At 42.7% G+C, this 14,420-nt stretch overlaps 1 protein-coding gene across 1 annotated transcript in view; it reads right to left on the reverse strand.

Annotated features, from left to right (window-relative positions):
- The window catches only part of LOC112432436 (protein NLRC3), a 3,307,575-nt gene that overhangs the window by 618,369 nt on the left and 2,674,786 nt on the right, over positions 1–14,420 (reverse strand). The window lies entirely within an intron of this gene.

Consider the following 14,420-nt stretch of genomic DNA (forward strand, 5'->3'; position numbering starts at 1 on the left):
CCACAGCTCTTCAATCTGTATAAAGAATGAAAGATGTAAGTTTATTAGACAAAGTGCTTGAAATCATTCAGTGTTTCATCATCTGTTCAGAGCTGAAGAAGGTTCAGAATGTAGAAGTTTAGAAAATGGAAACTCCAAACAGCTGAAGCCAACAGGAAGCAGCTTCAAACAAACACAACAAGAGAAAAAACTCTGAATGTTTCACATTAAAGTCGTACATTTCTCATAAAAACAGGACAAAGACTTGAAAAAGTCGTGTTTTTCCTTCCAGGAACCACATGGCTTCACTTTTAAAGGTGAAGTGTGACAGAAATGGACATATTTGAAGTCCAACACCTTTTTCCAGTCACATTATTAAAGCAGACAAACTACAAGCTCATTTTCATTCCAACAAGTCATCTTCTGACCTGGACTAACAACACTGGTCTCTATGTGCAGCTGGCTGTGAGACCAGTGCTCAGGGAGCGTCTACAAAGTGCAACACTGAAAGAACATCACACACTCATTTGCTTCCAGCACTTTCACACAAACATCTACTGTCATTATTGTCACCAAACTCTGTGGATCCTTTATTGCAAATTCAAATGGGATCAAATGGTCAGACAAAAGAGGCTTATGAGGAAATATGATGAAATGTTGTGTATTAGCAGCAAGTTATTGAATCTTTTTCCTCAGAAACCAAACAAAATGATTGACAAACATGTTTTTACAAACTCAGTGTTGGACTTGGATCAGCAGGATAAGCTGATGTTTAAAGGCATTTGAGTCTCGCTGTATGAGAGTCCAGTTCTTACTCAATATTAATCAAAGCTCTGTAACTTTGCTTCACTTCAGCAGCATCAGCTCATGTTCACATGTTGATTCATGGTTTTCATGGTTGATTCACCTCATTTTTAAAAAAATGACCTCTGACAGGAAAGTCTCATTTCTGCTGCTCAACACTGAAGAAATGTAAACTTTCAAAACGATGACAAATTGGAAAACACAGAGCTGTGTCTCTTTTTTTTGTGTGTGTCCCGTTTGGATCTTTAGCCATCAGAATTGTTGTCTTAACGCCAAGAAAGATGCCAAGCGGATTTATTTTACCAAGTGGATCATCATGGCCTTTCCATATTGGTCCATTTGATTGACCTTTATTATAATTATGAATTTATTTTATTTTCGGTTGCTACAAACGGGACAGACATGACTGGGGGACAGGACAGGGAGAAAGAATGAAAGAAAGAGAGGGAGAGAAAGAAAACCAAAGGGGAGAAGAGACGGTGAGAAAGGGGGGAAGAAAAACAAACAAAACACCTGGATCACCTGTATGGAGAAAAAAAAAACAGAAGAGAAAGCAAGCAACATAATAAAAACAGCACCATCACAATAAACTAGCTAGTAGTAGATAACAGTAGATACTAAATAATAAACGATATTGTGCAGCACGCAAGATAGACGGCGCACAATGTGCTTAGAGGCAGCAGCCATAAAGGTGTAGTCCGCGTCTGTGAACACCCGTGTGTACACCTGTGTGCACACCTGTGTGGATCAGCATGCTTGTATTCCAAAGGTTTCTCCATGTAACGATCTGCTAGGGAGTGTGGGGAGCCATAGCCCCGTCCCTCAGGGTATGAAGCAGGTATGGAGGAGATCCAGGCCCCAGATATCCAGAGGCCCCAGAGTACAAGGACCCGAGGAGGACCACCAAAAGGGGGGGAATCGCCAATCGGCCACCAGGAGTGAGCCGGTACATACATGAGCGCCCAGCCCCAGACGACAAGGACCACCAACACACCAACGTCTGAGGGCATCAGCCACCGGCAGGGAGTGTGGTGAGGGGAGATAGGCCTCCGTACTTTGGAGGGCCTGAGATGTACCCAGAGAGGTTGAGTCTAAGACCCAACCTGACACATAGACACAGACGAACAGGCGCACGCGGACACAAACGTGCATTCCCACCCCATATGCACAACCAAATACTCGGCACTCACCCAACGTGTAGACAGACACAAATAGAAACTGCACAGACCGTCGCACTCCCCAAACATACTCTATATCCCAAGTCCAGGTACCCCCGCCCTCAGAGGGGCAAGCCGCACCTAAACCCAGGAGATGTAACCCTTCTCTCTGGGGCGGAGGCAAGCGGACCACCTCTTTGATTAGAGCTGTGTCTCTAATCAAAGCAGAGATGGAACGATGCCACTTTTATGTCCGATATCGATATGAATCCAATATAGTCGATTTTATAATCAAACGTTTTTTAATATCTTGCTGCATTTTGTATAAGTTCATACTCAAGTTTAAAAAAATCTAAACACTAAAGCTGTTCAGTTATACCTGTCTGCAAAAACACACTGCAGCCAAAACATTAGACAATACTGATCTTTGTATTTTGATGCGGACGTCAAAAACTCTTTGGTTGTGAATAAAAGAAGTGCAACATCAGCACAAAATAATGTTTCTATTGAACAACTAACACAAACAGGTTGTAGAATGGAGCCTTTTATACTCACAGCTGAACAGAAACAACATCCAGAGTGGAAAACAGTGCAAACAACTGCAAACAGGCTTCATGACACTCATGTTTGATCAGGATGGATGTCAGTGTGAGCTGTTTCTATCACATTTAACCTCACAATCAATTTGGTCTCATTTCTATACAAAACTTAACACAAGTATGAAAAAAGTGTTTTTGATTGTTTTGTTTTTTGAACCATGAAACTGTTTAACAACACAGTTTGATTCAAAGTCAAACTTGAGTCTGTCCATCGTTCGGTCAGACTGAGCAATGACAGCACACAGACGTAGACAACAGCTCTCTCAAACACCAAACTCAGGTCCTGTTGATGCTGATATACAGTGACACAGTTACATGGGTGATTCATCCTTTTAACTTTATCTTTAAACAGCTGCAGCTGTCACTGACAGCGCATGTGGTACTTTAACCTTTGGACTGTTTTCATCAGTTAATTATGGAGTTACTACAAAGAGTGAAACTATAGGATGATCTGTCTGCTGTCACTGGGTGGTGCTGAGGTCTGAATCTGAGGACGGCTCCTGTAGTCACAACAAGAACACAATCATCACAAACTGAAATATAAATATGATGGAGTAGAGCTTGAATTAGCTCCAGAATTTAAATATCTTGGGGTCATTCTAGACCCAACATTATCCTTCAAGAGTCACATAAATAAAGTGTCCCAGGTACTTAAATTTAATAATCGAAATTTTAATCATATACGTAATAATTTAAATATGAATGTTGCAAAAACTTATTTTTACTCAATGATCATCTCTCATATGGACTATTGTTTGACGTCCTGGTCACTTGCTTGTCCAACAACACTTAAAACTATTGAAAACATTTATAAAAGACGTTTAAAACTACTTGACAAAAAACCGACTTCCCACCACCACTGTCATGTGTTAAAAAACATAAATTACTGAACTTCAATAACTAGGTGAAACTTAAAAGAGTGAGTTTAATATATAAAGTCTTACACTCCCTTGCTCCACCACCATTAAAGCAGTTCATTAGGCATAAAGAAAGCTCAGACAGGACCACTCGAGCTACAATCCGAGGAGACTTGTTTATACCCCACAGACGGACAGCATTTGGGCAGAACGTCCTCTCTGTCCAGGGAGGCCATCTGTGGAACAGTCTTCCTCAACCCATTAGAGAATGCTCTACACTCAGTTTGTTTAAGGCAAAGGTGAAAAACTGGTTATGGACAAATCAAGTGTGCGATCATGTATGAATTGTACAGTTTTAATGTTTTATTTGGGAACAGAATGGTGTGTATGTGTAAGTTTGGTGACGGAGTTTTTATTATGAATGAATGATGAATTTTTATGAATTATTATGTCTATTTTTTATGCTTAAGGACAACAGATGGAAATTAGTCCTTGGCTATAATCTGGTATGTTTACATTCATGTAATTTTTTTTTTTTACATTTATGTTCATTAACATGCACTGTCCTAAATAAATAAATAAATAAATAAATAAATAAAGTTTATCTCTCAAATCTGAAACAAAGCTGATCCTTCTGTCCTCACACACTCGGGAGTGTTCTTCTCTTCTCTTACATTTTTTCAGTCCTACAGTTCTGCTGACAGCTGACATATGAGCTGTTTATTTAAAAAAAGCCTTATATACGAACAGATGTTCCTATATCATGTTCACCTTTGAGTTGTTGGAGCTTTATAAATGGACATCTGCAAAGATGTGATGATGGAGCAGGTTTCAGTGCTGCTGCATCCTGGTCACAACATACGGAGGTGGTATCAGCACTGGTATCAGCACTGGTATCAGCACTGGTATCAGCACTGGTATCAGCACTGGTATTGAAGAAGAAATATTAATGCTTCAAACTATTTGTCTTAAAGGATGGAAGCTGTACAGAGTTCTGCACATGTGTCTTTGTGAACATACCTCATTAACAATATTTCAGACAGTTTTTAACCTGAATATTTGCAACAAACTCAGTATAAAAAATACAGTCAGCGCTAAAAAATTAATCAGTCGAAAAATTAAAATTTTAACTTAAGCTGCCAAGAGGAAGTCGTTGGTTTCAGTAAATATCGGGCTTTGCTATTTGATCGGTTTTTACAGATTAATGAGGAGTTACTGAAGTGCCAGGTTTTTAAAGTAGGTGTTACTGTCTTTACACATGTGGAGACTGAAAACATGGTGCTGTTTAATAAGATATTTAATATTCAGCTCTGCACAGGAGCTGCAGCAGGGTGCAGCCTGTTGCCTTTACAGTATAATACTTGTAATAAAAGTACAGTAACGGTAATTAGTGACTGAGCAGCCCGGGGCGTTTCTCTTGATTTCTTTAGTCAGGGTAAATTCATTCACCTGCACGGGTTAGCTAAACAAACCCTGACGGCCGAGTGCTCATCTTAGCTAGCTAGGTCTCAGGACCGAGCAAAGGACGGTAGTTACTGAGTAGCTTACAAACACGTTTAACTTATCGAAAAAGTGCAGCGGGGCCTCGGGTCCATCTGTCGGGTAGTCCAGTTTACTGAAGAACACCTCAGGCTGTCAGGTTAAAACACTCGGCCGTGTCTTCGTAGCGTAAACGCTGGCCGCCCTCTCAGAGTCTACGCTCTATCTGCTATTCCCGAACAGAGATACGCAAGTTTCTCCGTGACTGCAGCTGCCAGTCAATTCAATTCAATTCAATTCAATTTTATTTATATAGCGCCAAATCACAACAAAAGTAGCCTCAAGGCGCTTCATAGATACAGAGAAAAACCCAACAATCATATGACCCCCTATGAGCAAGCACTTTGGCGACAGTGGGAAGGAAAAACTCCCTTTTAACAGGAAGAAACCTCCGGCAGAACCAGGCTCAGGGAGGGGCGGGGCCATCTGCTGCGACCGGTTGGGGTGAGAGAACGAAGACAGGATAAAAGACATGCTGTGGAAGAGAGACAGAGGTTAATAACAGATATGATTCAATGCAGAGAGGTCTGTTAACACATAGTGAGTGAGAAAGGTGACTGGAAAGGAAAAACTCAATGCATCATGGGAATCCCCCGGCAGCCTACGTCTATTGCAGCATAACTAAGGGAGTATTCAGGGTCACCTGGTCCAGCCCTAACTATATGCTTTAGCAAAAAGGAAAGTTTGAAGCCTAATCTTAAAAGTAGAGATAGTGTCTGTCTCCCGAATCCAAACTGGAAGCTGGTTCCACAGAAGAGGGGCCTGAAAACTGAAGGCTCTCCCTCCCATTCTACTTTTAAATACTCTAGGAACAACAAGTAGGCCTGCAGAGCGAGAGCGAAGTGCTCTAATAGGGTGATATGGTACTACAAGGTCATTAAGATAAGATGGGGCCTGATTATTTAAGACCTTATATGTGAGGAGCAGGATTTTGAATTCAATTCTGGATTTAACAGGAAGCCAATGAAGGGAAGCCAAAACAGGAGAAATCTGCTCTCTCTTTCTAGTCCCTGTCAGGACTCTTGCTGCAGCATTTTGGATCAGCTGAAGGCTTTTCAGCGAGTTTTTTGGACATCCTGATAATAATGAATTACAGTCGTCCAGCCTGGAAGTAATAAATGCATGAACTAGTTTTTCAGCATCACTCTGAGTCAAAGCTGCTATGATGACGTTACACCCCATTTTAACATCACCGCTGTCGGAATTAGAATCAAACTTGGACATAAATCAGCGTGATGAGAACTATACCTCCAAAGGTCGGGTAGGCCAGAAGTAAACGGCTATGAAATGGGACGGTCTAGCCTTCAGATTAGCATCACCGCTGTCTCGGTGGAGTTTAATAAACTCAGCTGTCTGCTCCTTGCTATCTAAAATATAACAGGACACTGGAGTAAACTCTCGACCAGCTCACACTTCTGCTTAATCAGTTTTCTGTTTGACGTTTATTCAGCTGTGTGAAAACCACCCGGGGGATTAATAAAGTGGCTTGCAAAAGTATTCGGTCCCCTTGAACTTTTCCCCATTTTGTCACATTACAGCCACAAACACGAATCATTTTTTATTGGACTTCCAGGTGAAAGACCAACACAAAGTGGTGTACACGTGAGAAGTGGAACGAAAATCATACATGATTCCAAACATTTTGTACAAATAAATAACTGCAAAGTGGGGTGTGTGTAATTATTCAGCCCCTGAGTCAATACTTTGTAGAACCAGCTTTTGCTGCAGTTCCAGCTGCCAGTCTTTTAGGGTCTGTCTCTACCAGCTTTGCACATCTACAGACTGAAATCTTTGCCCATTCTTCTTTGCAAAACAGCTCCAGCTCAGTCAGATTAGATGGGCAGCGTTTGTGAACAGCAGTTTTCAGATCTTGCCACAGATTCTTGATTGGATTTAGATCTGGACTTTGACTGGGCCGTTCTAACACATGGATATGTTTTGTTTTAAACCACTCCATTGTTGCCCTGGCTTTATGTTTAGGGTCGTTGTCCTGCTGGAAGGTGAACCTCCGCCCCAGTCTCAAGTCTTTTGCAGACTCCAAGAGGGTTTCTTCCAAGATTGCCCTGTATTTGGCTCCATCCATCTTCCCATCAACTCTGACCAGCTTCCCTGTCCCTGCTGAAGAGAAGCACCCCCAGAGCATGATGCTGCCACCACCATATTTGACAGTGGGGATGGTGTGTTCAGAGTGATGTGCAGTGTTAGTTTTCCACACAGAGCATTTTGAACAAAAAGTTCCATTTTGGTCTCATCTGACCAGAGCAGCTTCTTCCACATGTTTGCTGTGTCCCCTACATGGCTTGTGGCAAACTGCAAACGGCACTTCTTATGGTTTTCTGTTAACAATGGCTTTCTTCTTGCCACTCTTCCATAAAGGCCAACTTTGTGCAGTGCACGACTAATAGTTGTCCTATGGACAGATTCCCCACCTGAGCTGTAGATCTCTGCAGCTCATCCAGAGTCACCATGGGCCTCTTGGCTGCATTTCTGATCAGCGCTCTCCTTGTTCGGCCTGTGAGTTTAGGTGGACAGCCTTGTCTTGGTAGGTTTACAGTTGTTCCATACTTCTTCCATTTCTGAATGATGGCTTGAACAGTAGTGATGTGACGTTCTGTATCGAGGCTTCGAAGCGTGTGTCGAGTAATGGAGGGGGCGTTTCCGCGAAGCGCGTATCGAGGCTTGCTTCATTTATGGGAGGAGCTGAAAATGATGACGTCCGAAGCCTCGCTGTACCACGTGACTGGTTCAGGAAGCGGTTCAAACTTTGCCGCGAGCTATGACAGCGATATAAACCCCTCAGACCCCATTCAAAATGTGGGCGTTTGATGGAGAGTTGCGGTTAGTGAGAGTTAGAGACAGTTTGGAAAAAAAAGAAATCGCCTACGACCTGCCACAGTGGAGAAACTGTTGTTTTTAAATAAAAACCAATGATGTGTCCCCTAAACACTAATCACTAGGGGTGCAACGATATTCGTATCGATATTGAACCGTTCGATACAGTGCTTTCGGTTCGGTACGCATATGTATCGAACAATACAAAATTTGTAATTTATTTTATCAACTTTCCTTCTGACGATGCTGTCTGTGTTGAGCGCTCAGTGAATCTGCGTTCGACTACTCCGCCTAGGCTGTACTGTCCAGCGCAGATCCACTGAGCGCTCAACACAGCATCGTCAGAAGGAAGAGCGCAGGGCAAGCTAGCGAGACAGAAGTTAAGCACTCCTTGCAACTTGGACCTCGCCCACCCTCATTCAGATCTGGCATTTGGAATTATTTTGGTTTTCATGTGACGTATGACCCTGAAGGTAAGCGAGTCATGGACTAAAGTAAAACAGTATGTTGGATGTGCCACGCAATGCTCAATTACATGGGTGGGAGCTAGTGTGTTAGCGCAGTTAGCTCGTTAATGTGTTGGCCGTCTAGCCCCATGCATGGAGCGATCGGCGGTAGCTCGTTAACGGAGATTTGCCGTGTTGTGGCGTTAAGGTCATTTCAACAAGATTAACCTGAAAGCACTAGTGGGAACACAACGAATATGACTGCACATTTACACCGACATTATCCTAGTGCAAAGACAAAGATGAGTGATTCCTCAATCAGATACAGGGCTCGCAATATCGCTAGCCCGACGTCCCGGGGCTAGCGATTTTTTTCGGTCGGGCTATTGTAGGAAGGAAAAATATATGTCAATGCTTTTGCATTCTTTCGGAAATGTAGCTGGCTAATTATGTCATTGGCATCGGTGAGCCACTGTCAATATGTGACATATTGAAATCGCATTTGAATTTGCACTTGTTTTTTGCTTTCATTTTGCAATCGCACGAACTGTGTATAGAGAGCAACAGCACTGATCTGTGAGTGATGATAATTTGTGCACCAATTCCTCTGACATTGTCTTATTAATCGTTAGCTTACTATGCAAACATGACAAGTGAAATCTCCCGCAGCTTAAACATGTGAGAGGTTGATCGCGCAGAGAATCGCTGAGCTTATGTGAGTGCGCGTGTAAAAGCAGCAGAATATATATTTTAGTTCTGCTGAGCCAAATAAGACAGGTCAGGGTGAAGAAGTGACAGCCAAAGAAAAGCTTACCACAAAACGGAGAAGTTATGACAAATCAGACTATAAGGCAAAAAGAAAGTGCAGCTTTATGGTTTCATGGACAAAAGAATTTCTGTGGCTGCAATATGACGAGCTAAATAACCAGGGGTGCACATAAGTGGTGCGCATTCGCTGTCAAAATAAAAAACACGCACAAGGGTTAGGGTTAAATTTAAAAACTGTACTTTTGAGTTAAAATATATATTTATAATTTTAATAAATGACAAATTAAAATGGCATGAACATTTTTTTTGTATCGAAAAAATATCGAACCGTGACACCAAAGTATCGAACCGAACCGAATCGTGAATTTTGTGTATCGTTGCACCCCTACTAATCACTGTCCTTGCCTCAATGTTACAAAAGCACAACCACTGTCCACACCTCACCTCACAGTATATGATCATTTCCATTTTAGGCATTTCCAAATAATCATTTTCCATACTGCCAGCATAAATATACACAGTATACTGCCATCACTACAATATAGATGTTTTACACACTCCTTTTGTTGTTGACATTCACAGGCTGTGTGCAAAATGCCACACTCTTCAAATTCATGCCAACTAATATTTTTACGTCCAGTAGGTGTCCTGCTAGAGCAAATGAAGCTTCAAGAAGCTTCGCGTTGGGGTGAACCAATTGGATGAAAAGCTTCAGTGCTTCATGAGGCTTCATCTGCCCATCACTATTGAACAGTGCTCCGTGGGATGTTCAAGGCTTGGGAAATCTTTTTGTAGCCTAAGCCTGCTTTAAATTTCTCAATAACTTTATCCCTGACCTGTCTGCTGTGTTCTTTGGACTTCATGGTGTTGTTGCTCTCAATATTCTCTTAGACAACCTCTGAGGCCGTCGCAGAGCAGCTGTATTTGTACTGACATTAGATTACACACAGGTGCACTCTATTTAGTCATTAGCACTCATCAGGCAACGTCTATGGGCAACTGACTGCACTCAGACCAAAGGGGGCTGAATAATTACACACACCCCACTTTGCAGTTATTTATTTGTAAAAAATGTTTGGAGTCATGTATGATTTTCATTCCACTTCTCATGTGTACACCAGTTTGTGTTGGTCTTTCACGTGGAATTCCAATAAAATTGATTCATGTTTGTGGCTGTAACGTGACAAAATGTGGGAAAGTTCAAGGGGACCGAATACTTTTGCCACTGTAAAGGTTTATTTTGTCTAATCTAATCTAATAACTTTAATCTCAGCCAAACTGATTTACTCAGGAACAAATAAAACACTGAAAAAAGTCAAACAATAACATTTTTAGGTTGTCTAAGTCTAAGTCACTTATATATTACGTTTAAAGGGTTGCCGATCAATGTTTCTACTATCGATGCGTAGCCCCTGTTAAGCCACCCAGTGATCTCACATTACTTCATCCAGCTATACTAATCGTCAACAACAGGTGTGTTCGGAGTACCGGAATAGCAAGCTCAAAGTTGGCGCGATGATTTGATCTTGGATGTAGTAAGCGAGGTACGAAGAACGGACCCCAGGTAAGAACATTGTTGAGGTTTAAATTTATAATCTTAAATACTTATATGCTGATTATATTGCTTTATAAGAAAGGCCCAAATCTGAGTACACTCTGTGCCGACAGGACTGACAGGAAATTACATGCTTTTGCAGGCGAAAAGTGAAACTAAGCAGAGTGTTTGGTTGAAACTTAAAGTGTGTGTGATGTCTATATAAATGACTAGGCTTGCTGTTTTGTGCTTCAGACCTGGGGTTGTGTGTTCAGGTCTCCATATCCGGATATGTAAAATAAAGATAATCTTTTAAAGTAAAAAGACCACTTTTGAGCCGTGTCTTTTTGGCCATAACGAATACCAAAAGAACCGGAATTTAATAATATTAAAACCAAACAATAAATGAGCAAAGTAGTGCATGATAAATATAGATGACAAATACAAAGTGCAATATAGAAACACTGGGTAAAAAGAAATGAACAATTAAAAAGGAGGATAAAAGATGTGAGCAGTAGTTAAACAGTAGAAATAAATATATAATAAACAAATAAAAATAGATAATAAATGAAAGTCAGGTCTGAAAGGTGAGTTTGGCTTTAAAAGCATGAAAACACACTGCTGTCTTCAGGAAGGCTGCTCCAGTAACTTTCTATGCTCGCTTTGAGGCTGCAGCTAAGGACTCCAACAATGCTAGTGCTAGCGGCGCTAACGGCTGCAGACAGGAAGATACTGCCAGCACCGGAAACGTGCTCGTCATCTCCGAGCATGAAGTAAGGAGAGCCTTCAAGAGAGTGAACACCAGGAAAGCAGCAGGACCAGACGGCATCCCAGGTCGTATCCTAAGAGACTGCGCATACCAGCTAGCTCCTGTGTTCACTGAGATATTCAACATCTCTTTATCTCAGTCGGTGATCCCCACATGCTTCAAAGAGTCCATCATTGTTCCTGTCCCGAAGAAACCCCACCCTGCTTCTCTCAATGACTATCGCCCTGTAGCCCTCACCTCAGTAGTGATGAAGTGTTTTGAACGCCTGGTCAGAGACTTCATCATTTCTTCACCACCAGACACACTGGACCCACTACAGTTCGCTTACCGTCCAAATCGTTCCACAGACGATGCCATCTCTCATCTCCTCCACACATCACTTACTCACTTGGACACTAGAAGGGGGAATTATGTTAAAATGCTCTTCATAGGGGGCAGGGATAGCTCAGTAGGTAAAGTGGGCACCCCATGATCGGAAGGTCGGCGGTTCGAATCCACTTAACGGCTACCCTGAGGTACCCCTGAGCAAGGTACCGTCCCTACACACTGCTCCCCGGGCACCTGCTTAGTGGGCTGCCCACTGCTTCACTGAGTGAATGGGTCAAATGCAGAGAAAAACAAGTAATTTCCCCATGGGGATCAATAAAGTATCCATTATTATTATTATTATTATAGACTACAGCTCTGCATTTAACACCATAATTCCCTCCACACTCACCACCAAGCTGGAGCATCTGGGACTCAGCTCATCTATGTGTCAGTGGATCTCCAACTTCCCAACTGGCAGACCACAGGCAGTAAGGATGGGCCGACATGTCTCAGCCTCCACCACTCTCAGCACTGGAGCCCCCCAGGGGTGTGTTCTGAGCCCCCTGCTGTACTCTCTGTACACATATGACTGTGTGGCCACTACCAGCTCCACCACCATCATCAAGTTTGCTGACGACACCGTCGTGGTGGGCCTGATCTCTGATAACAACGAGACGGCCTACCTGAAGGAGATTAGGAATCTGGAGAACTGGTGCCAGAGGAACAACCTCCTTCTAAACATCAGTAAGACAAAGGAGCTGATAGTGGACTTCAGCACTAAGCAGGAGAGGAACTACCAGACCCCCGTCATCAACGAGTGCCCAGTGGAGAGAGTGGACAACTTCAAATACCTCGGAGTTCACATCACGCAGGACCTGTCATGGTCCTGTCACATCAACACCGTGGTGAAAAAGGCCCAACAGCGTCTCTACCACCTCAGACGCTCGAGAGACTTCCTTTTTTTTTTTTTTTGTCCCGTTTGGATCTTTAGCCATCAGAATTGTTGTCTTAAGGCCAAGAAAGATGCCAAGCGGATTTATTTTACCAAGTGGATCATCATGGGCTTGCCATATTGGTCCATTTGATTGACCTTTATTATAATTATGAATTTATTTTATTTTCAGTTGCTACAAACGGGACAGACATGACTGTGGGATAGGACAGGGGGAAAGAATGAAAGAAAGAGAGGGAGAGAAAAAAAGAAAACCAAAGGGGAGAAGAGACGGTGAAAAGGGGGGGAAGAGAGAAAAAAACAAACAAACAAAAAAAACAAAACTCCTGGGTCACAGAGGAGAAAGCAAACAACAAAGAGCAACATAATAAGAAAAAAAAAGCACCATCACAATAAACTAGCTAGCAGTAGATATCGATAGTTACTAAATAATAGACGATATTGTGCAGCACGCAAGATAGACAGCGCACAGTGTGCTTTGAGGCAGCAGCCAAGAAAGCTGTAGTCCGCGTCTATGAATACCCGTGTGTACACCTGTGTGCATACCTGTGTGGATCAGCATGCTTGCATTCCAAAGGTTTCTCCATGTAATGATCTGCTAGGGAGTGTGGGGAGCCACAGCCCTGTCCTCTATGGTATCAAGCAGGTATGGAGGAGATCAAAACTCCAGACATCCAGAGGCCCCCAGAACACAAGAGACCAAGGAAGACCCACAGAGGGGCAGCCGCGCCACTGTCCCAGTAAGAGCTAAGGAGAGTCCCAGATGAGGGCTCATTCAGCAGCCGCGGAGCAGAAGCCAGGGGGAGTTGCAGTGACGCGCCCGTGAGCTCCGCCGGCAGCCAACTGCGCCTGAGTGACCGAGCCCCAGGCCGAGAGGCCGGGGGCACCCCACCTCCGAAGTGGCCCGAGCGAGCCGCCAAGGAGTGAGCCGGTGTGTACCCGGACGCCGCTTGAGAGACTTCCAACTGCCCTCCAAGGTGCTCAGGAACTTTTACTCGTGCACCATAGAGAGCATCCTGACGGGAAACATCTTAACCTGGTTCGGGAACAGCACCATGCAGGACAGACGAGCTCTACAGAGGGTTGTGCGGTCAGCTGAGCGCACCATCCGCTCCGAGCTCCCTGACCTGCACTCAATCTACAGCAGGCGGTGCTGGACCAAGGCCAGGAAGATCGCGAAGGACCTCAGCCATCCCAACAACAGACTGTTCTCTCTGTTGAGGTCAGGAAAGCGATTCCGCTCCCTGAAGACCAACACAGAGAGACTGAGGAGGAGCTTCTTCCCGCAGGCGATACGGTCTCTCAATCACACCACCACACAGTACTGACCCACACATACAGTTCTTACACACACACTGGACTTTCTGGACATTTGTTTACACTTCATCACTTAAATCACTTTAAGCATATTTGCACTGCACAAGACATAATGTGGATTGCACAACACTGGACACTATATTCTTCATTTCAAGCTAATACTTGTACAGCTGCTGTTATTGTGTATATATTTATTTATATTTCTTCATACATTCTTATATAGTTCTATATTGTGTATTTTGTTGTACAGTTATTTTATTTTCAACTTTAATTTATGTATTTTATCTTATTCTCCCAGTTAAATTTACCCTTCATTCTAATTTGTGTTGTACAGTTATTTCATTTTTAACCTTAATTTATATTTTATTCCTTCCTAGTTAAATTTACCCTTTTTAATTTTTCATATTTATTTCCTATCTTATTCATAGCCTTTTCCTTTTTTGTTCTCTTTAGGTCACGAGCAGTTGTCCAAGCATTTCACTACATATCGTACTGTGTATGACTGTGTACGTGACAAATAAAATTTGAATTTGAATTTGAATTTGAATTTGAATTTGA

This window comes from Maylandia zebra, unplaced genomic scaffold (genome assembly GCF_041146795.1).
Source record: "Maylandia zebra isolate NMK-2024a unplaced genomic scaffold, Mzebra_GT3a scaffold03, whole genome shotgun sequence".
NCBI lineage: Eukaryota > Metazoa > Chordata > Actinopteri > Cichliformes > Cichlidae > Maylandia > Maylandia zebra.